Genomic DNA, 22,026 nt, shown 5'->3' on the forward strand with positions numbered 1-22,026 from the left:
TGTTCTGCAACTCCCCCAAATCCCTCTTGGATGTATGGCAACAGTAAGTCCTTTGAACCCAGAGACTCCAGTGATGTACTGTTGCACTTAGAGTGTAGTGGGAGAGCTGACTGCGTTATGAATGGCATCACTAGGCCAGGACATAGTGTGGGATGGGCGTTCATCCATAGAAATGATAACTGTCAATACTCATTTTCTTCACAGCCATTTTAGACTACTTGTGAAGGCAAACATTTTAATTAAGAAGAAGCCTTTGTAATTTAAATAAATATTATAGCCAGCATTCAGTTAATTTGTGAACACATTTGACTTCCAATTCTAATTACTTGCACATGTTACTGACATAACAATTAAACACATACACTGAAAACAATTCAGTCTATGAGGTCAAGGGCAGTGTGTATCAAAGATACAACTAGGGTTTGTTAAGCCATTCATAAGTGGCTATGAGAGTCTTTCTTTCAATCTGAATTATTGTTTGAGGTTGAATTTCTTAGGCTCGAAAACAATTTAATAGTGAGAAGAAGTGTGTTAATTTCATTCTGATCTTTCCTCTGGCTATGCACATATATATTTAGCTCATGAAAATATGCCAAGTTCTATGGGTGTTTGTAACTATTATGCTTCAATAAGTAGCTGAAGAAAGTTGTTTTAATCTGTGAAAAATCAGATGCCTTGTCACTGTAGGTGTCTCTCATTATGATGTTGGATTGTTGGATAATATAAAACACAAAACAGATTTCATTAGATCAATAGCAATAGAAAAGAAGACTTCAGGATAAAACTCAGCTCACCTCTGAAGACAGCAAAGATAGCACAAGGATTATAGACAGTGAACATTGGGGGGTAGTAGGTGAAAATGACTAAGAAAATTCAATTAGACATCAAAGATGAGAAATTATGGCTTAAATTGTCTAATGAGAAATGCTGTAGTTAAATCGTAGTTTCCAAAAGCTCTGTGTATTAAAGTCCTTGTCACTAGAGCATTAACTTTAAAAAATGGTTAAAATGTTTGGAGGTAGAAACTCCTGCAAAGTCATCAGATTATTGTGTGTTATTATTGACCCACAAATGGAACTGTGGGTCATCAGCCCCTTCTTCTATCGCTTGGTTCCACCTTCTGCTCCAAGATGACATTCTTCCCATTGAGCAAAGCAACTGGTCCTATGTAACAAAGACTAAGATCTCCAAAACCATGAGCCAAAGTAAACCTCCTCTGTCTATGTGTTAATTTATCTCAGCTATTTAATATAATACAAGAATCACAGACAGAAGATTAGTTAATGTAAGACACTAAAGGCAAGCCAAAGGTGAGGCGATTATTATTAATCAGGATTCTTATCTCTTAAAAGTAGATTTGGCAGTTCTTGCCTGCTTGTCTTTGCCTTGCCAGCACGTCCATTTCTTCCCTGAATTGAAGCCTACTTCTTCAGGATTCCAGAACATACAGAAAACCAGCTGAGACATCCAGCCTTGTGAGACTAAATAACTACTAGACTCTTAGACTCTCCATTCACAGCCAGCCATTGTTGGTTTAGATGAACTACAGCCTCTCATGCTTTTCCAGTTCATCACAGGCCCTACTGCTAGACCCTGGCCCAAGGCCACTCACGTGTAGACCATGACTGTCTAAAGAACGTCTCATTTCCCACTCTGCTGCAAGGCCCTGCCCCAAACCCAGTGGATTTCCACGACTCAGGCATAGACCACATCAGCCAGAGCAGACTTCAGCTGCTCAGATACAGGCCATGCCAGTCAGAACAAGTACAAGCCATACCCGTCAGAAGAACAGAGACCCACTACTGCACCAAAAGCCAAGATAACTGCCAAACAACCAGCTCCCAACTTGGATAGAGACTCCCTACTAGATTAGCAGTGACACCAGCCACTAGGCCACATAAACTAGAAAACCAAACAGAAAGCAGATATCAAAGAACAAACATCCCTCCAACAAACACAACCTCAGAAACCAGGACCTAGACTTAATTATCCCAAATGCAGATGCCTAAATACCAGTTTAAAAATACAATCAACAACAGCCAGAGTTATACGGCACCACCAGAGTCCATCTATCCTATGACAGCACGACCTGAATAAGCCAATGAAGCCGAAGCACAAGAAATGACCCTAACAACAACTGTAGCAAGAGGTCCTTAAAAGGAAAATGAGAACTCCCTTAAGAAAACTTAGGAAAAGATAACAAAAAATGGAGGTAATCAACAATTCCCTTAAAGAATGCCAAAATCCCCAAAACAAACAAACAAAAACAGGTGAAGTAAACTATTAAAGACATGAAAATCAAAATAGAAATAATAATGAAAACACAAATTGAGGGAATTTAAGGATTAGAAAAATTTGGAGAAAAGAGGAGTAACTACAGATGTAAGCATCACCAACAGAATATAAGAGATAAAGGACAGATAAAGACAGACCTATGCAAATTACACCCAACTTTTCAACAGAGACTCTAAAAGATAGAAGGGCCTAGACAGATGTCTTCAACTCTATAAGACCACAGATGCCAGACCAGACTAATATATCCAACAAAACTTTCAATCACCGTAGATGGAGAAAACAAGATATTTCATGACAAAGTCAAATTTAAACAATATCTATCCATAAATCTAGTCCTATGGAAGGTAGTAGAAGGAACACACCAAACCAAGGAATTTAACTACACCCACAAAAACACAGGAAATAAATAATCTCACACGAGGAAAATCCAAGGAAGGAAAACACACACACATACACAAACACACACATGCTACTACCACCAAAACCACCAAAATAAGAGGAATTAAAAATCCATAGTCAACAATGTCTCACAATATAAATGAGTTCAATTCACTAATAAAAAGCACAGGCTAACAGAATGGATAGGAAAATAGGATCCATCCTTCTGCTACATACAAGAAACCACTTAAACACCAAATATATTAATAAATGAAAAGCTTCTGAAAGTCTAAAGATACCATCAAAAAAACAAAATGGCAGCCTACAGAATTGGAAAAGATCTTTACCAACCCCACATCTAACAAATGGCTGATCTCCAAAAGTAGACCTCAAGAAATTAGGCATCTTGAAGAAAAAAAAAAATCCAGTTTAAAAATTAGATACAGATCTAAACAGAGAATTCTCAACAGAGGAATTTCAAATGGCCAAGAAGCGCTTAAAGAAATGTTCAACATCCTTAGCCATTAGGAAAATGTAAATAAAATAACACTGAGAATCCATATTACACCGATCAGAGTAACTAATATATTAAAAAAAAAGTGAGGGCTCATGCTAGAGAGGATATAGAAAAGGGGAATACTCCTGGACTGATAGTGGGGGTACAAACTTGTACAGTCATTTTGGAAATCAATTTGGTAGTTTCTCAAAAAATTGGGAATTGATCTACCTCAAGACCCAGATATACCACTTCTGGGCATATACTCAAAAGATGCTCCACCATATCACAAGGACACTTCCTCAACTATGATCATAGCAGCTTTGTTTGTAATAGCCAGAAATTAGAAATAGCCTAGACGTCCCTCAAGTGAAGAATGGATAAAGGAAATATACATTTACACAATGGAGTATTACACAGCTGTTAAAAACAATGATTTCATGAAATTTGCTGACAAATGATGGAACTAGAAAAGATCAACCTGAGTGAGTTAACCCACAACCAAAAAGATAATCATAGTATGAACTCACTTATAAGTGGGTAATAACTATAAAGTAAAAGATATCCATGCTACAAGAGAAGCTAGGTAACAAGAAAGCTCAAGAGGGAAGGCGTGAATCTCACTGTGAAGAAGAAATAGAATAGACATCACCAGTCGGTGGGATGGGGAGAGGTTCTGAATCAGGGATTCTGGGAACAGGAGTGATCATGTGGGGAAAATATGGAGGAAGAGAGTATGGAGAGAGACAACTGGAATTTGAGGGCATCTCTAAGATGAGCTAGAAACTTAATGCAATAGAAACTCCCATAAGGGTGACCCTAAGACTCCTAATAATGAGGGATATGAAGCCTGAACCAGCCATCTTCTATAACGAGGCAAGATTTCCAGTGGAGGAATTGAAACACTAATCCAGTCACAAATCCTTCAGTCTACAATTTGTCTTGTCTACAAAAAGTGCTGGGGTAAAGATAGTGCCAAAATTGTGGGGGTGACTAATATGACTTGCCCAGCTTGAAACCCATACCATGAGAAGGAACTCACCCCTGAGGACCAAGACCCAGAAAGGGGATAGCCCAGAGACCTATTATATAACCAGATACAACTGGCAAAAAAAAAGAAGGAAAAGAAAAGAAAAAATACAAAGACCAAAGAAGGAAGAAAAAGAGGTCAGTGAAACGATTCCTAATAATAATCTGCTATACTCATAGATTGGTACCTTGTTCAACTGCCATCAGAGAGGCTTCACCCACCAACTGATGCAGAAACCAATGGCCAAACATTAGGCAGATCTCAGGGAATCCTGTGGAAGACAGGGAGGAAGGATTATAGGACCCAGTGGTAACAAGGGCACCACAAGAAAGCCCACAGAACCTACAAACCTGGGCTCAGGGGCTCACAAAGACTGCACTGACAACCAGGAAACTACATGGCATTCTGCATACATGTTAGAGTTGTGTAACTTGGTCTTCTTTTGTGACTCCTAACAGTGGAAGCAGGGACTGTCTCTGACAGCCTGCTTTTGGGGCCCATTACCCTTACAGGATTGCCTCATTGAGATGTAATAGAAGATGAAGTGCCTAGTCTTACCGCTTCTTGATATACCATGACTGGCTGATATCTATAGGAGGCCTGCCTTTTTTGCAGTGTGTAGTAACGAGGTGAGCAGGCCTGCTTTTCATCCCACCCAGCTCCCACATGGCTAGCTTAGCCCTGGAAATAATAACATGGAAACAGTATTCTTTTAAACACTACCTGGCCCGTTAGTTCTAGCCTCTTATCGGCTAATTCTCACATCTTGATTAACCCATTTCTAATAACGTGTGTAGCACCACGAGGTGGTGGCTTACTGGGAAAGATTCAGCATGTCTGACCTGGCACTTGGCTCCATAGCGTCTCCCTGCCTCTGCTTTCTTCCTCCCAGAATTCTGTTCTGTCTACTCCACCTACTTAAATCATGCCCTATCAGAAAGCCAAGGCAGTTTCTTTATTAACCAATGAAGGTAACACATAGACAGATGACCCTCCCACATCAGCAGTGAAGCAGAAGGAAAAGAGGGGACCAGAGGAGGGGGCACCCAGGAGGATATGAGGGAGGGAAAATTTTTGTTGAGATACAGAAATAAACAAACAAATAAATAAAAGTAGGCTTGACAAAGAGAGGCAACAATCCAAATGCAGGCCTATCTAAAAATAGACTTTGTAAGTCTAACTGGAGCTTGGTCAAGGGGGCAGTTGTTGGTGCTACTAGTGTAGATACTATTGAGATTTTCCTGGGGAAAACCTCTGAAAGAAATATGTCTTTGAAAAAAAAAATAAAGCATGGTGTAGTGGTCTGAGTCTTGGGGGCTTGACAGTTTGGGATGTAGATCTGAAATGTCAAAACATATTCAAGGCCCTTTCGAGTGTAAAGTGAAGCTAACTTCTTCCCAAGAAGCAGGGGAAAGAGTGGTTATCCACAATGAGAAAAGCAATAGCCAGGGCAGGGGCCGTAGATTCAGAAAGCGGACAGTCTCAAGGGTTAGTCAATGCAGCAAAGCAGTATGAGTATGGGGCTCAAAGCCTGGAGTCCCACGGTCTGGAGCAGCTGTTTCTACCACCCACTAACTTAGAGATCTTAGGGAGACACTTCACCTCAGAAAGACTGTGTATCTCTTCTGTGAAAGCATTGGGTATTTGTTGAGGGCAGGGCCATTATAAGGCTTACACACAAATCCCTTTCTGTGGTGGTACATGGTCTAACAACACACATTATTGACGCATCTTTGATGATGCCCAGCTGTGCCCTCATGTCAGCCACACTGGACACCATATTATGTGTGTTAATGAAGTTTACAGCTGCCTTACTGGAGGATCAAGTATGTATTGATTGCTATGAAGAAGTGTAGGATACATCTCAGAACATCATGACAGGATTGGCCCATCCTCGGAAGCCAAAGTAAGAGCATCAGAAGAGATCATGCAGAGAAAACATTGGGGTCCAGAGAAAAGTCTTGAAACCTTGATGATCTTGAGTTAAGGTGACTTGAGTGACACTTGAGTGACATTCATGTCCCTTTTGTTAAGTGATAATGATTAGGAATTATATTGCAGAGTCCGGAGCACAGAGGGCAAAGTGACGTGCAAAGCAGCAGAGGAGGGGGATGTCTGATATGTGGCAAAGCTGGTGCCAGGATACGAGTTCTCACCATCATCTCACCATTGCTACCTCATGCTCATTCTCTCTCAGTCACGGTTCTCCTGAGGGGGATGAATCGAGGTCACCACAAAGGCGCTGCCCTGGGTAAGGTCCTCAAGGCAGTGACTACAGCACAATATCTTCTCAGCTGGGCCCATCTTGGCAGCTTCATGCCTGACCACTGTTTAACGACTGGTTAGAGGAGTCTTCCCAGCAGCCACACTGGTTGAGGTAACAGAACCTGGTGCCATGGTCTGATTTCTTTAGCTGTAGCATTGTGGGACAGGAAGACCTTGGGTTGTCTTCAGAACTGGGGAACATGTATAAAGAGAACTCCTGAATTGCTGTGTACACACAACAGTTGTACTTTACAAAATAAATGAGAATATTCACAGCTGTGGAGTCCGTGCTGAGGTTATGAAAAGAGGAGTACCCACACCTCACACTGGCGACTGGCAAGGGGAGTTGCCAGGAGGCACAGAGTGTCAGAGATGACTGATTTAGGCTCCCAGTATCTTACGTGAGCAGACTTCACAAAACTCATTGACTACAGGGAGTAATGATTTCCTTAGAATTTTATCCCAAAGTACCAATAAAGTAGAGGCCTCTAATATCTGGATGTGAGGATCTTATTAAAATGATAAATGACTTCTCCTGTTCTCATTAGTTTGTAGCCCAGGGAGAAGAGGCAGATGTGGCTGCTTCCAGGGGACAAAACTCCCAACACAAGATGTAACCCAGTAGATCCAAAATTGGAGATGAATGAGTCTGATTTCCAGGACCGGCAGCACGAAGGACTGGGCAAATACCTTAGGCCATGCTGAGAGGCTCAGCAGAAGGAAGGGAGCTTGCCTTAAAAAGCCTATTTCTCAGAAGCCCCTTCAGCAGCTTAGAGCCTCCTGCCTGGCTCTTACCCACCTGTGGTCTGTGACCTTAGGATAGTCATTGTCCCCTTCCTGTGAGCCTCAGGTTCTGCAAGATATTAAATGCTATTCTTCTGTGGAAAGCTACATGTGGGTCAGTCTTTCCAAAGTCTGTGATGGGCTAGCCACAAGATTATGAGTGAAAATTAATTTTACAATATGATTACTGGAGATTCAGATGTGCACATATCAACGAAGACAGAACACAGCCCAAGGATGCCTGTGTGTCTACTCACCATGTGGAGAATGTACCTGACTTGGTTTGTTGCCAGGAAATAGCAGAGTTCCTCTGTCTACAGTCACATCCTCTAAGAAAAACAGTTGCCTTTCCCCTTGATGCACACCCTCATTTGGAGCTGCAACGAGTGTCTGTCAACCTTTGTGATGTTTTCTGTGCACATGGAGCACATCACCTCTGAGCATGACCTAGTCACTAATACTAGACTTAGCTTCCTGCCACAAAAAAAGCACAAAAAAACTGAATAAAAATAATGAGTTAGTTGTTTTCTGGAACTCATCACCCTACAGCCGAGAGCAGTGGTCACAGAGAAGAGGCCCACTGCAGCAATCAAATGTGTCCTGTTTAAAGTCAGTCGACAATGTGGAATACAGAAGCTTTGGGGACTTACCATGTTCTGGATGGTTGCATTACACAAAGCAGCTTTGGTTCCATATTGAATAGAGGCGAGAGGACATGATGATTGTACCTTCATGTGCAAATAAATACCACCATCTTTCCAGGACCTACCAATCACAGATGCAACATATTTGTAAAAATCAAAGACACCATCCTATTTATTTATCAGTCAATTAAGGCCTTCTGCACACATGGGCATATTAAAACCATATCAAAAAGAAGAGCTCTGAGACTAATCGAATACACCAGACTATGGAAGCATCTCAGCCCTGTCAATCAGACACAGAAAAGCTGTGCCTTCCAGGTTAGTATGTTCCATATAAAGCATCATCCTGTGGTGGACAATGAAAAATATGCAGAAATACACCATAAAAGGAAGTAATCTGAGCGTGATTGGTCCAACAAATCTCCCACTAAACTCTCTCTGTGATACACCTGAATGGAATCATTCCCAAAAGAGCCTTCCATTATTCCTAATGTTGCCCATTTATACAACATTTGCATTTAGATCCTCCCAAAGAGGAGCACACCTCATGTTGCCATAGTGATGACCCCTAACAACTAGTCCTCTGAGACACATCCAGAGACTAACAACTCCTCACTGTGCCTGAGGATTCAGATCCTCTTGGCCCCCACTGATACTGCAGAACACTTAAATTGCCACCATGGTTCTATGCCATGCCTTTTATGCTTGACTCAACCCCCAAACCCAACTCACTTCTGTGACCCTCAAAGCTCCTCAAGCCCTGATCTGGGCTCTGCCCCTCCAGCAACTCTCCAACTGGGTTCCTTAGTAATATTCCTAACTATTTCAGTGACTCACTTTGAGTTTATATATGTTCCAGTAAGACCTCTTTCTGACTCCTTGAACTCTGCTGATGCTTCTTTAGCCATTTTGTAAACCACATTTATACATAAATGCCCACATATATACATAAATAAATATATACAAAGATACAGCTCAATGGGTAATAGATGATCTGTGACTTAATTTTAGTAACAAAGATTAAAATAAAAGAATAAATGTATGATGGGTTAGTTTCAGCTGCCAACTTGACGGACTCTAGAATCACCCAGAGAGGAGGACTTATGCCTATGGTATCTCTATAGAGGATTATCTTAATTATGATGATTGAGATGAGAAGACCCTTCAGCCATGGGTGTCACTTTCCCCTGGGTCTACACTCAGGATTGTTTAAGAGTGAAAAGGTGAGTTGAGCAGTCCACATATTTATTAATTCACTGCCCGCTGCCCTCACTAATGGACATGACCTGATCAGTTGCTTCAAACTACTGCCTCCTTGATGTTCCCAGAATATTGGGCTGTAGCCCGGAATTGTGAGCCAAACAAACCTTTTTCCTTCTCCACTAGGTTTCTTTGTCAGGGTATTTTTTTTTCCAAAGGAGCAGAAAAAGAAACAAAGGCACCGTGCTTGCCAACAACCAGCAATGGAGAGAAATTAAGCAAATGGCAAAGTTTCCACCAACAAAGTAAATGTTCCTTGTGAATTTACTATTATTCAATTGACTTTCTATTCAGAAAGGCACATGTATATCAACCTGTGTTTCTGTCATAGAATGCTCACACACACAAAGCAAGTCTTATAGCCAGAGCCTATCAACCTTATGATAACTTTTGAGCCTATTGAGAGACTAGAGAAGCCAAAACTCACTAGTCGCAAATGCTGTAGTGCACCAGAGTCTGTGGTAGAGGGAGGGAGCAGAAGCATACATTGGGCCTTTCTCCTGAAGCAGGCTCTCATGCGCAGGCTCATAATCTACTCCCTAGCAGAGGGACCTCCATAAGGTGAGACCTGAAGAAAGACAGAAGAAGCCCACCCAGGACTGCAAAATGGAATTCCAGTCCAGTGAGATTGAAGAAGCTCATTACCTCAGCCCAGACCACCAAACTTTGAAAGGCCTCATTTTATATGGACCATAGGAAGGTCTTTCTCTGGATTGAGTCATAAAGGGGAAATGGGAATATACCACCAAAGCAAGTATAACAAGTCTGATGAATTCGAAAAAAAAATCTATAAGTCAACTGCTCTACAATACAACCTAAACCTTAAAAGGAAGCATATGTGTGTCACATTCCAGGGGAAGGCCACACATTCAAGACTGTTTGGACAGTGTGAGTCAGCTTCATGGACTGGGGGAAAAGATAGAAAATTGAGTGGGTAGGAAAGGTGGTGGATTTTAGTATAATTGGGAGAAAGGGGGTGAATATGATCAAAACACCTTGTACAAAGTCCTTAAAGAACTGGTTAAACTATTTTTTAACAAAGAAAATATCACAGAGGGAGCTAGGAGGAGTGGAAGAAGGGAAACCATGGTTGAGGTGTATTGTATGAGAGAAGAATCTATTTTCAATAGAAAACAAGCAAACAAATAAATATAAACAAATACAAATAAAACACACACCTACTAAGACATTCTCTTATTCTTGGTGCTTATAATTTACATTTTACCTTTCTCTATATTGGTCCTTTCAGGACTAGTGATGCTGTAAAATATTTATTAGGTAAGCATCTCTATTTCCTGGCATGTAATTCCTGTAGTCACCCTTGGAATGTCCAAAGTGCTAATTTTTTTTTGTAGGCTAAAGATTGATTAAGTTTTGGCAACATAGAAGTTGTTTCAGGATAGTCTTTGGTCTCTCAAAATACTAACTCAAGATTATCTGATTGAACTTTAAGTATTTACTTGTCCCACTTAAGTAGGAAATGGAGGTTAAAGGTTAAGTTGATCACCAATGCCTGGTTATTTAAACAAACATGCCAGTATAATTTTATTAGTTTGGTTTTGTTTGTATGATACAAAAAAATACCATGAAAAAAACAGTTTATGAAAGGAAGAGTATATTTTTGCTTTTGATCCCAGAAAGAGTTCAGATTAACAGAAGAGACATGGCAGCAAATGGTTAGAGAAAAAAAGCTGAGAGGCCACATCTTCAGCCACAAGCACAGAGGAAAGAATGAAATGTAAGCGGCCAAAGCTTTAAACTCTGAAAGCTTCCCCCGGTAAACTACTCAGTCCAGCGATGCTACACTTGCTAAAGGTTCTGTATCCTCACTGGTCAGTGTCATCAACTACTGACCAAGTATGCAAAGACCTAAAACATAAGGGAAATTTTTCACAAAAACCATCACATTCCACTCACTGGCACCCTATAGGCTCATGAATGTATGATAATACAAAAATATATTTAGTCCAAATTGAAAAGTCTCAAGAACATTTTACAGACTCAACACTGTTTAAAAGCCCAAATTGTCTCCTGAGACTCAAGGAAATGTCTTTTTTTAATTGAAGTTTGTTTCATACAATATGTTTTGATCAATCTTTTCTCTCCAAACTCCTCCTAGATCCCCTCCTACCTCTTTATAAACCCAACTTTATGTTTTTTTTCTCTTAAAAAAAAAAGAAAAAGCCAAAAGAAAACAGCACCACCAACACATGCCTCCAAAACCAGTTCATGTCAAGTTCAGCTCACAGGCTGAGATGGCCCATGGCCCCCTTCTACCGCATCTCTGTATGTAGAAACAATTGCTCTCTAGTAGACAGAAACGCGTAGACTTCCCCCTTTCAAAAGTTAGAGCTCAGTTGGATGGTGCCTTTTCCTGAGGGCACCCTTGTCAGTATTTCACTGTAGAGAAGGAGGCCTCACCTTAATGGCATTAATTGTTAGTTACACTCTCTTCCAGCCCCATGCCCTAGCTGCATCACTAAGCTGCTCAGTGCTCTTTTCCCTTTGAAACTGTGCATTCTGTACCCTTTTCTGCCTGATTTCTTCTTTTTCCCTGCAGACCTGCATATTAATAAACATCAAACAGAATCAACATTATGCTGTCTTAAAATCGCCTCTGCCAAAGAAATTAGTATATTACTTTTTAATTTAGCCTCATGGATATTCTCAAGACATGGGCAGAAAAAAAAAACCAGACTCTTTGCCAAAATATCACATGAATAGCTTCTAGTCTGGCTGCTATTAGAGACCAGTTCCCCTTTGAAACCTGATGAACCAGGCATCCAGAGTCTGCAGTACTCTCTACTATTGTATTCCAGGTTCCTACTAGAATCACTGGTTTAAGGTATGCTTATGCCATTCAACAGCTTTTCTCCTTCACAGTTTCAAAGTTCTCCACATTATTGCCGATATTAAACACTATAACTAAGAGTAGTTTGTTAAAGAGTTTATTTTGGCTTGCTGTTCCAAAGGAAGAACCCATAAGGGCAGGAAAAGTATGGCAGCCGGGAGCGAGAATGGGAAGTTGAGATATGACATCTTCAACAGCAAACACAAAGCAGAGAGTGTGAACAGAAAGTGGGTGAAAGACTATAGACTCTCAAAGTCCTCTCCAGTGATGTACTTACTCTAGAAATGCTATACTTCCTGGGGGTTCTCCAAACAGCACTGCAACTATGAACCCAATCTGTGAGTTAAATCCCAAGAGTAATGAATCTTGCATAAAAAAATAAAGAAAAAAAAATCAAATGACTTTAAGAGTCCATCTTACCCTTTTCAGATGAGTATCATTAAGAAAACAAACAGGAGGCAGGAAGGAAAGAAAAGAAAGCCAACAAATAACATATCCTGGGAAGGATGTGGGCAATGGGGATCCTTCATTCACATTAGGGTAAGTGCATACCAGGATAGTCATTCTGTAAGCGTGGAGGTTTCTCAACTAAAAATAAAACTACCATGTTACCCAGCAATTCCACTCCTGGTCACATATCCAAAGATTCTATATCATACTGCAGAGAAACTTGCTCATCCATGTTCATTGCTGTTCCGTTCACAGTATCAAGGAAACGAAAGTAACCTAGATGTCATTCAATAGACGCATGGAATATGAAAATGTGGTACATATACATAATTTCATTCTGTTCATCCATGAAGAAAAGTGAAATTATGCAACCTACAAGAAAAATGGATGGAACCAGAAAATATTATTAAGTGAGGTAGCTCAGGCTCAAAACAAATAAAGCATGCTCTCTCTCATGTGAAGGTCTCAGCTTCTAATTTCTTATATAGGTTTATGTGAAAGTGTAAACTAGGAAGGGTCAATGAGATGAAAAATGAAACAGTCTTTAAGGAAGAAGGGTGGAGGAGGGAAACAGAACATGTGTGGTATGAAAATAAAAGGTGAATTACTAAAAATGGAAGAGTTAAGGGAAGGTGGGGACAGGATGATTGAGGTCAGGAGAGGGCAACAAAAAACAAATATTAGCAAAATGCCGTACAAATGAACCCGCTACTGTGCATGCTAATCAATCTGCTTGTAAATAAATAAATAATAAACAAACAAACAAACAGCCCAAGATTGCCCACCTGTATCTCAGCCATAGAGAGGCTGGAACAGAATGAGTGTATACTCTAATACCTGCGTTAGCTACAGTGTCAGTTCAAGGTGAGGCTGGGATATTTAGTGAAACCCTGTCTCAGAATTTAAGGATTAAAAGGAAGTCAGGGGTGGAGGCTGGAGATGTATCTCCATGATAGAGCCCTTGCTGTGACTGTGTGTGCCCACGACCCTAGATTCAATCCCACCCATCGCTAAAGCATGGGAGAAAAAGAACATCATGAGTTCAAGCAAAACAAAAACCGACTTTGAAGAGTTGGAAGTTTCTAGAGAATGATGCCTTGAGAATGGCACCCGTAGAGGGCATCGAGGCTTTTTCAGCATGAAGATCAGATGTGGCCTGCTCTAAGTTACTGTCCTAAGGAAGTTATTGCTTAGTCTAGATTGCTGTGTCCCGTTCGGAGTTCCTTTCATGCTCTGTATTATATGAAACAGTGGGTTTAGGACTGTCCTACCCTGAGTGACGATACTCGACAAAGCCTCATTTGGTTCTATTTTAAGTGAAAATATAAGGCAGAACGACACTGCCTCCTACTTGTCCAAATAAAAACTGCCACCTGTGCAGTATGGACCATAAGGCACTGCTGAAGAATAACCTACTCCTACAATTTAAAAAGTATCAGCAGAAAACTTATTCAACGTATATCAGAAACACATGGGCAAATGGGTCTGCTAAAACCATATTAGGCCTCTTTTATATCCAAAACACCACGCCAACAAAGAGGGTAATACCCTTACCTGGACTCTACAAAGGAAGGAAAAGTGTGATGGAAAAGCCCCGCTTACGTCTGTCTATGTGGTGCATGCAGAGAGCTCCCAGTAACACTCTGGACTGCAGCTCATCATTCTTAACCCACTGATACTGTCATCTCTTCATCCATTTGTTTGTCTATCTGCTGATCTGTCTGGAGCAGATCGTCTGTCTCATCTCGACTTGTCTTGAATTATTCTTAGCTAATACGGCTCTGTACAATTCTAGAGGATTTTCAACCTGTCTTTTTGGCATCACTTACACTAACACCTTGTCGTTTAGGTCAGACCTCGCTGCCTCTGCCAACAGTAAAGCCTCTTTGCACATTGCACCCTCTTTAACTCTGCCAAAGTCTTTAAATAATACACCACACACACACACACACACACACACACACACACACACACACACACAATTACTATGTGAAGTTGAATGTGTGGTCTAATAGTTAATATTACCAGTTGAGATTAGATTAAAAGATCCGTGATTATTAATGGCCATGGGATCAAGAGAAATGAGAATTACTGGGTACATATGAGCCAATGAAAGGCAACGAATCTTATTAAATCATTATTATGCAATTATTCTAATACTTTGGAAAGACACAAATATACCCATCCACGATTTATGACAGAGCACGCTCATAACAGCCCCTTTCATGCAGGTCTGAGCCTCCACATGTCTTAAGCTGAGACTTTCTACGTTATAATGCACCAGCAATCCAGTCTTTCACTGTCTTCTGGCTATGACGCATCCCCCCAAAGAACAGTTGTAAAAGCTAGTTGATAGTGAAACTGGAAAAAAACATAATTTTGGTGTGTTCATCTGACTCCAAAGGCTTTGGTGGGCCCACCCCTGCAGCAATGCTACCTGCAGCACACTCAGACTCTCTTGGGGCAGCTCTGCTCTGGGCCTACAGCTCTCCGCAGATTCCTCAGAGTTCTGACATACCCAGCTTCTGAGAGCTTCCATTGTAGCTTGGGCTTTGTCTTCACAGCTCTGCGCTGTGGCCTCTCAGAGTCTCCTGTTAAGAACTTTAATTCTGCACACAGTTTCTAGCCTCAACGGTACCTTGTAATCTTGGCACAAGACTGCATAATGCCTTCAATATTGTATCTTCCGTGCCTGCATGAAATTAATATCACATAGATGATGCTGTAATTTCTGATGAGTGCTAGGGATGAAGTTTGGGATGCTTGGGCCATAACTCCATCCAACTTTGTGTGTAAAAGACGGAGAAACACCTATCTAGCCAGAAGTGTGCTGTTTAGTCTCTCTCTTTTCAAATTAACTTTTATTTTCTCAAGTCGGTGCCTGTTATGGGCAAGGTCAGGTTTATCGGCACAAAACACCAGCCTCCTCAGAAACAGTCTCTTTAACAGTTACAGGTGCTTTGCTGTCTCTACAGGCTCCTTGTCAGAAGGTCACATGCTACCTAACCAAACATCACATTTAGTTATATTTCTGGACTCTCTGTGTCTGTATGTGTTTCTCTCTCTACATCTGACTCTCTGTCTCTATATCTCTGTCTCTGTTTGTTTCTTTCTGTATCTCTGTGTCTTGATGTCTCTGTCTGTCTGTCTCTTTCTCTCTCTATTTTCTCCACCAAACAAATTAGTCTATTTTTGTTTAAATTTGACTTTATTGAAGTCCTCAGAAAATGGGTAGAACACAGCTATAGTCCTTGCCAAATTATCACTGAATGGCCCCAACCCGTTTCTGAGTGAGTTCCTGTTCTCTGAGATCTCATGAGTCAAGCAAGCCTCCCCTGTCCACATTTTTCTCAACATTCTTTTCTTCCCAGTTGCCATTAGAATGGCCCAGTAAGCTCTACTTATAGTACTCAGTACCCAAAGTTCCAAATTTTTTCACAGACTAATTCCAGAGGTTCAAGACTCACGTGGTAAGGTTTATCACAGTGGTAGCTCCACTCCAGTATCGAGTTTGTGTGTTATGTACTTTCCACATTGCTGGAACCAAACGCCTGACCAAAGCAACTTAGAGAGACAGCTCTTTCTGACTCTTAGTTCCAGGGTACAGTCTGCTGTGACAAGGAGTCATGCATGGCCACAGGAGCCTGAAGGAGATGGTCACATTGTATCTGCAGGAGGAAGCAGTGACAGTGAGTTCTTGTGCTCGGCTCACTTCTCCTTTACACACAGCCCAAGACCCCAGTCCATGAGATAGCAGTGCCCATGTTTAGGATGAGCTTTGGTGTTGAAGAATTGTCTGTATTCTGTCAGTCGTGTATTTTAATGAAACGCTGATTGGCCAGGCAGGAAGTATAGGTGGGTCAACCAGATAGGAAGTAGAGGTGGGGCGAGGAGAACAGGGGAATGCCTGGAAGGAGGTAGCCCATTCCTCCCACTCCTGCCCAGACTTCAAAGAAGCAACATGTGATCTGCCCCGGCTGTGAAAGGTACTGAGCCACATGGCTAACATAGATCAAAATAATGGGTTAATATAAGCTACAAGAACTAATAAGTAGCCTGAGCTAATGGACCAATCAATTTTATAACATATGGAGATCTCTTTGTGATTTTCTTTGGGGCTTGCCAGCTGTGGAGTACTGGGTGGGACAGAAACCCCAACAAGCAGGCCCCCTCATGTTACAGAGCTTTGCCAACACAATTAAGCTAACTGAAAGAATCTTTCACAGACATGTTCTAAGGTTTGTTTCCACAGTGATTCAAAATCCAATAGAATTAACAGTTAAGACTAACCATCATGTATACCATCAGGGAAGCTGGTTTTCCACTTCCTTCCTTCCTTCCTTCCATTCTTTCTTTCTTTTCTTCCTTCTTTCTCTCTTTATTCTTTGTCTCAAGGTCTTTTTTGGGGCCATTTTTACAGGCAGCCCCCAGCAGCCTCCATACTTTTTCTACCTCTAGTCCTGCTAGACTCGCTGAGACAGAGACAAGCTGCCTGTATCTGTCCGTCAGCCCACATCCTGACAGCAGGTTTTTATCCTCAGCATGTGCTCCGTCTGTGTCTAATGCCACATCTCAAACATCATTTCCTGATTTTGCTAAACAATATGATTTCTGGTCATTTTTGGAAACATTTACTCCTTTTCAAATAAATATCAAGTCTTCCACTTAAGACCTGGAATTTACAATGTATTTGTTGCACCCTGTTTGGTCTAGCATGAAATTGTTTTCCAGGTACTAATTAATCCTGTCAACACTGCCTTTCATAGCTGGATAATTTGTGGCTTGGAAATGGAGGACGTTGCCAAAGGTATCACAGTTTCCTCAGACATTGTCTCCCCTGTGGTCTTCTGTCACTCAATCCAGTTATCTTCCTTATTCATGTTCATCAGTTGTTTTTCTCCACAGGAAAAGCTGTGATCCTGATAGTGTTTCCAGTGTGACTGGTCTGCAGATATGAAGATGCATGAAAGAGACGTTTGTGTCCCCCACTTTGACTCTCAGGCTATGGAAACAATGGATTTCAAAATACTGGAATTTCCCTAGGAATCTCATGCTTAAGGAGGAAAAAACCTAACGCCTGGATTGGCTTGAGGGAAATTTTCTCCCAAAAGAAATTACAAATTGTCAGGCCACGTTGCAGGGTAAGTGGACCATGCGGTGGATCGACTTGAACCACAGTTTGACCAGGACTGTTTAGACACGCATAGCTCTGACCCCCCCCCCCACTTAAACTACACTGTAATGACAGATTCTAGAATACGGGCTTGGGCAGTATCATTGGACATTCTTTCCCTCTTTCTAATGTGGCCTCATTGGATAAATCTCTTTTCCCTGCCTTTCACTATTAACTTGGCTCTTTTTATTGGTTTGTTAATGAAAGGTGAGTGAACCTGGCTTCTTGGGGTGAGGATGAGAGTGTAAACCTGGTAACACTAAGCAAGATTCCCAGCACGGTTGCAAAGGTGAGAAGCAAAACAAACGTTAGTTAAACCTAGATCACTGGCAGCACTGTTCAGCTTCATCATCTTAATTCTCCTTTGAAGACCCATCTGTGACTTTGCTGGAAAACAACTTATCAAATGGATGTGGATAGCAGAGGAGACACCAGTGCTCTCATACATGGCAAGATCTGGAATTTGGAATTACAGGAAGATGGGGCCCATGGTGATCTCTCCTTATGGAGCAGAGCCCCTGCCATCAAGTTAGGTAGTGGGCTGTTCCTCAGAAAGGCCTTGGTGACCAGGAATCACAAAAACTTTGGGATATTTACACATCTGGTAAATCAAAATCTAGTGTAGAAATATAGGCGTTATTCATATTGAAGCCCAGGGGGGAAATAGACTTTGGGGACCAATCAGATCACAGGCACTGGGTCTAGACAAGAAGTTAAGAATCTTTAATGTCAAGTCTGGTTATTTGTCATTAGAAACTGAAGTTCCCCTATGAGGACACCTCTCAGGAAGATAATCCCTTTTGCAGATGGGAATCAAATGGGAATGAGGTTGAGGCTCCATGCAGACACAGGAAACTGGACTGAGCCTGGAAGACTGGAATGTTACTAATAGGTTAGATGTGTGGGTTTCAGTTCATTGGACATCCTAAGTGTGATGCCATTGCACAGTAAATACCTGATGTTTGAGTGTTCTTTCAAAGGTGCATTACTACAGGCAGGAGCGTAGATAAGCAGGAGAATGCTATAATCGTGAGAGGCTGCCTCATTTCACATGCTCAAGGAACCCTGCCAAATTAATCAAAGACTGTGACATGAGACAATCTCGGTTGTACTGAGAGCTCCTTGGGGGAGAAAAAAATTGCTGTTTGACTGGGGCATAGGCAACAACATGACAGAGGTTTTTGGAGCATTGACCACAGGATACCTGTTAAAGGAGATAACCTAGATAAGTAGTTTGACATTCTATGGTACCTTGTCATATTATACATCTGTTTACATTCATAGAAACCATGAAATTGTAACTACTATCTATGTGGTTTTGATCAGAAAATTGAGCCTCAGGAAGACGAACCTTTAAAGAGTTAGCACACTGGCACTTAAACCTATGAAATATGAAACGCGGAAGGCTGAGAGGGGTTCTGTTCACTACTGATGGAATTTAGTTCCCTAGAAATATGAGTTCATCGAGATGGAATGTAGGAAGTCAATATTAATGGCTTTTATATTCTTATCCAGCAAAGGAATTTTGCTCTGTAGTATGTAGGCAAGCCTGGGCCCCAGGAGACACTAAGAACAGAATTTCAGACTATGGATTGTGTTTGAGGCATGAAGGGAAATGCAATAATTATATTCATATCAAAGGAAGGCTTCAAAAGAAATTAGAAGATTGTAAAATCTCACAAACAGAAACCAGGAAGAATCTCACTATGTTTATGAAGAGTGACCAGATAAGAGTGCCCACACGTCTGGGGGACTTATACCTGAAAGGCTGGACTTCTAACAGTTATTCTGAGACTTCAGATTTTTTTTTACAGCAAATCAGAACAAGTGACATTATAGAAATAGGGGTCTCGCTATCATGGCACTCTGGATTCAGGCATGCCTAGTACACAATAGCTAACGCCAGATTAAAGAAAAGTACAGATCACTATGTAGACCAATGCTAGTCTCTCTGGAAGATTCAGACCCTTGGAAAACCATGAAGGAATTGCAAAAGACAAACACTAAACGGGCACAAGAAAAACTGTCTCAGGGTTTTATAACTAATGACCTATTGTGAGTCTCACTTCCACATATAGAAATAAACAGTCCAGGCCAGTGAGATGGATTAGCAAAACCACTTTCTATGCAAGTCTGACAACCTAAATTTAATCTCCAGATCCTACAGTGGAAGAACAAAACTGATGCCCAAATGTTATCCTCTGATCTCCATATTTGTGCCCACAATCATCCCCCAAAAACACACACACAAAGGAGGAGGAGAAAGAGAAGAAGTAAGGAAAGAGAGAGAGAAAGAGAAAGAGAGGAAGAAGGGAGGGGAGGAAGAAGAAATTTAAATTTATCTTCTGTTATGAGATTGTCTTTATATTTAAATAAAACAAAAATAATGTGTGTGTTGTTTGCGTGAATTATTCAGGACATGGAGGAATATGGTTTTGAAGTATCACTCATTTCCAGCACTGTAAGTATATAGGATAGGGAAAGGGATCCATCACTCTTCTTAGGGAACTGTCAACGAAACAGCAATCTGAAAGACTCATCAGGTAGAGCTGTGATGGGGAAACGGGACTCGGAGCAGAGGATACTATCACTTCCCTGTGATTCTGAGGATCTTAAGAGAGAAACGTGGAAGATGATGTGGGATCTGCATCAAGGCTTGTGGATGTGCTTGAATTTCAGCATTTTGTACCTGGGTCCAGGCGTCCACACAATGCATCCTCAGGAATACACATCCCGAAGCCCAGGAGGGCTTATGGGAGATGACTTTCTATCTTTATATTTCCATCCACTTCTAGCCCTGTTTCCCACCATAGACTTCACTGTTAAACAGGAACCTTCTCAGCTCACCTCAGCTTTGTGGTGTCTGAGGGCACACACAGAAAGCAGTATTTTGGGGGGTGGGGTGCTTTACTGAATGACTGAGTTTCTCCCATAGCAGTGTGACTGGTCCATCCTTCAGCACTTTCCTCAAGCTCTCTACAACACAAAGTCACACAATTGTTGAGGCTCTTCTCTGTGAGACCTGATCCAGGGTTTCTCTGATCCTGTGACTACATGGCAGCCCTGGCTGCCTCCAACTGCCCTATGAAAGTCAAATACTTCACCTGGCAGCCTTCTCTGCAGACACTTGTCATTATAATCTTGGCATTTTTCTTGACCCGTGAAGAATTATTTTTTTCACTCTCTAGATTTTCACCAAGATTTAATTTCTATATCAGATAACCAGTGAAACATTATGCCCTGTATTATAGCCCCCATGCCCTTGGATTTTTTTTTTTCGGTGTCACTATTCAGATAATGCTTCTCCTGGCACAGCTGCAAAGCTTGGATCACAAGGACAAACAAAAGCCAGCGGATCAATACCCAATTGCCCAATCACATTGTGATCAGTTTTTGGCAAGGCCTTCGGCTATTTGGTTCTTTCCAGTTGGCTGCAAAAGTAATATATATACCACCTGGAAGCCACTTAACCCAGCTTAAAAGCTGAATGAATTGTAAGTGAAGCCTGATTCTGTTTTCGCAAACACCTGGCCAGGCTATACTGAGGACAGGCCATAGGCCATGGCAGGCTCAAAAGGCTCAGCAGCTTGTAGTAGGTTATGGCTGGGGAAAAGTAAAGACATTGGATGGTCAAGACAGGCTCTCCAGGGTCTGTGGTATCCCCCCCCCCATCATGGCTCCACACAGATGATCACTTGAAGTGGAGGAATTCAGTGCTAGAAGAACAGCTCTTTCAGATTCTTTCTTCATAGCATCTCATGAAACAAGGACAAGACGAGACCCGAGATGGAGATGGTTACGCGTCCATCATAAGCACCAGACTGAACTGCTATGGTCTAAATCCCTTTGCACTTTCTATGTCATGTACTTTCTATGTTTCACTTCTCCTTATCATCCCTTCCCCACTTCTCTCTTCTACCTCCTTCCTTTTCTGCTCAATCTTCTTGGGAAGGTGCTGAGAGAGAGAATAGCATCCTCGTTCCTTTGGTTGACTCTTCCAGAATCTCTTCTTCACTGTAATTCCCCTCCTTTCTGTTTCTCCATCATCTCTCTTCTCTCCTCTCTCTACCCTGGCAGATGTCTCAGAGAATAGACCCCATAGGGTGGACATGGAGACTTCCCTTCTTCTGCTACCTGTCATATGGTCCTGAAGGTACTTCAGAAATAGAAGGCCTGGCTAAGTGATCTCCAAGAGCAGGAGTGGCAGCTAGAGATGAGTGACAGAAACGCTCCCTCTTTTGTCCTTTTGCCCACCTCCCAGGTCTTATTGCCTCAAACAAATGAAAAAAAGCAGGGAGCAGACGTGATGGCTTATATCAACTCATCAGGGTTTTTCATGTGCACACTGTGCTACTTCTGCTGGTAAAAGGTTCAAACCTGATATATGACTGGACAATTCTA

This window comes from Alexandromys fortis, unplaced genomic scaffold, assembly GCF_014885135.2.
Source record: "Alexandromys fortis isolate MF-2015 unplaced genomic scaffold, M_Fortis_MF-2015_v1.1 scaffold_108, whole genome shotgun sequence".
NCBI lineage: Eukaryota > Metazoa > Chordata > Mammalia > Rodentia > Cricetidae > Alexandromys > Alexandromys fortis.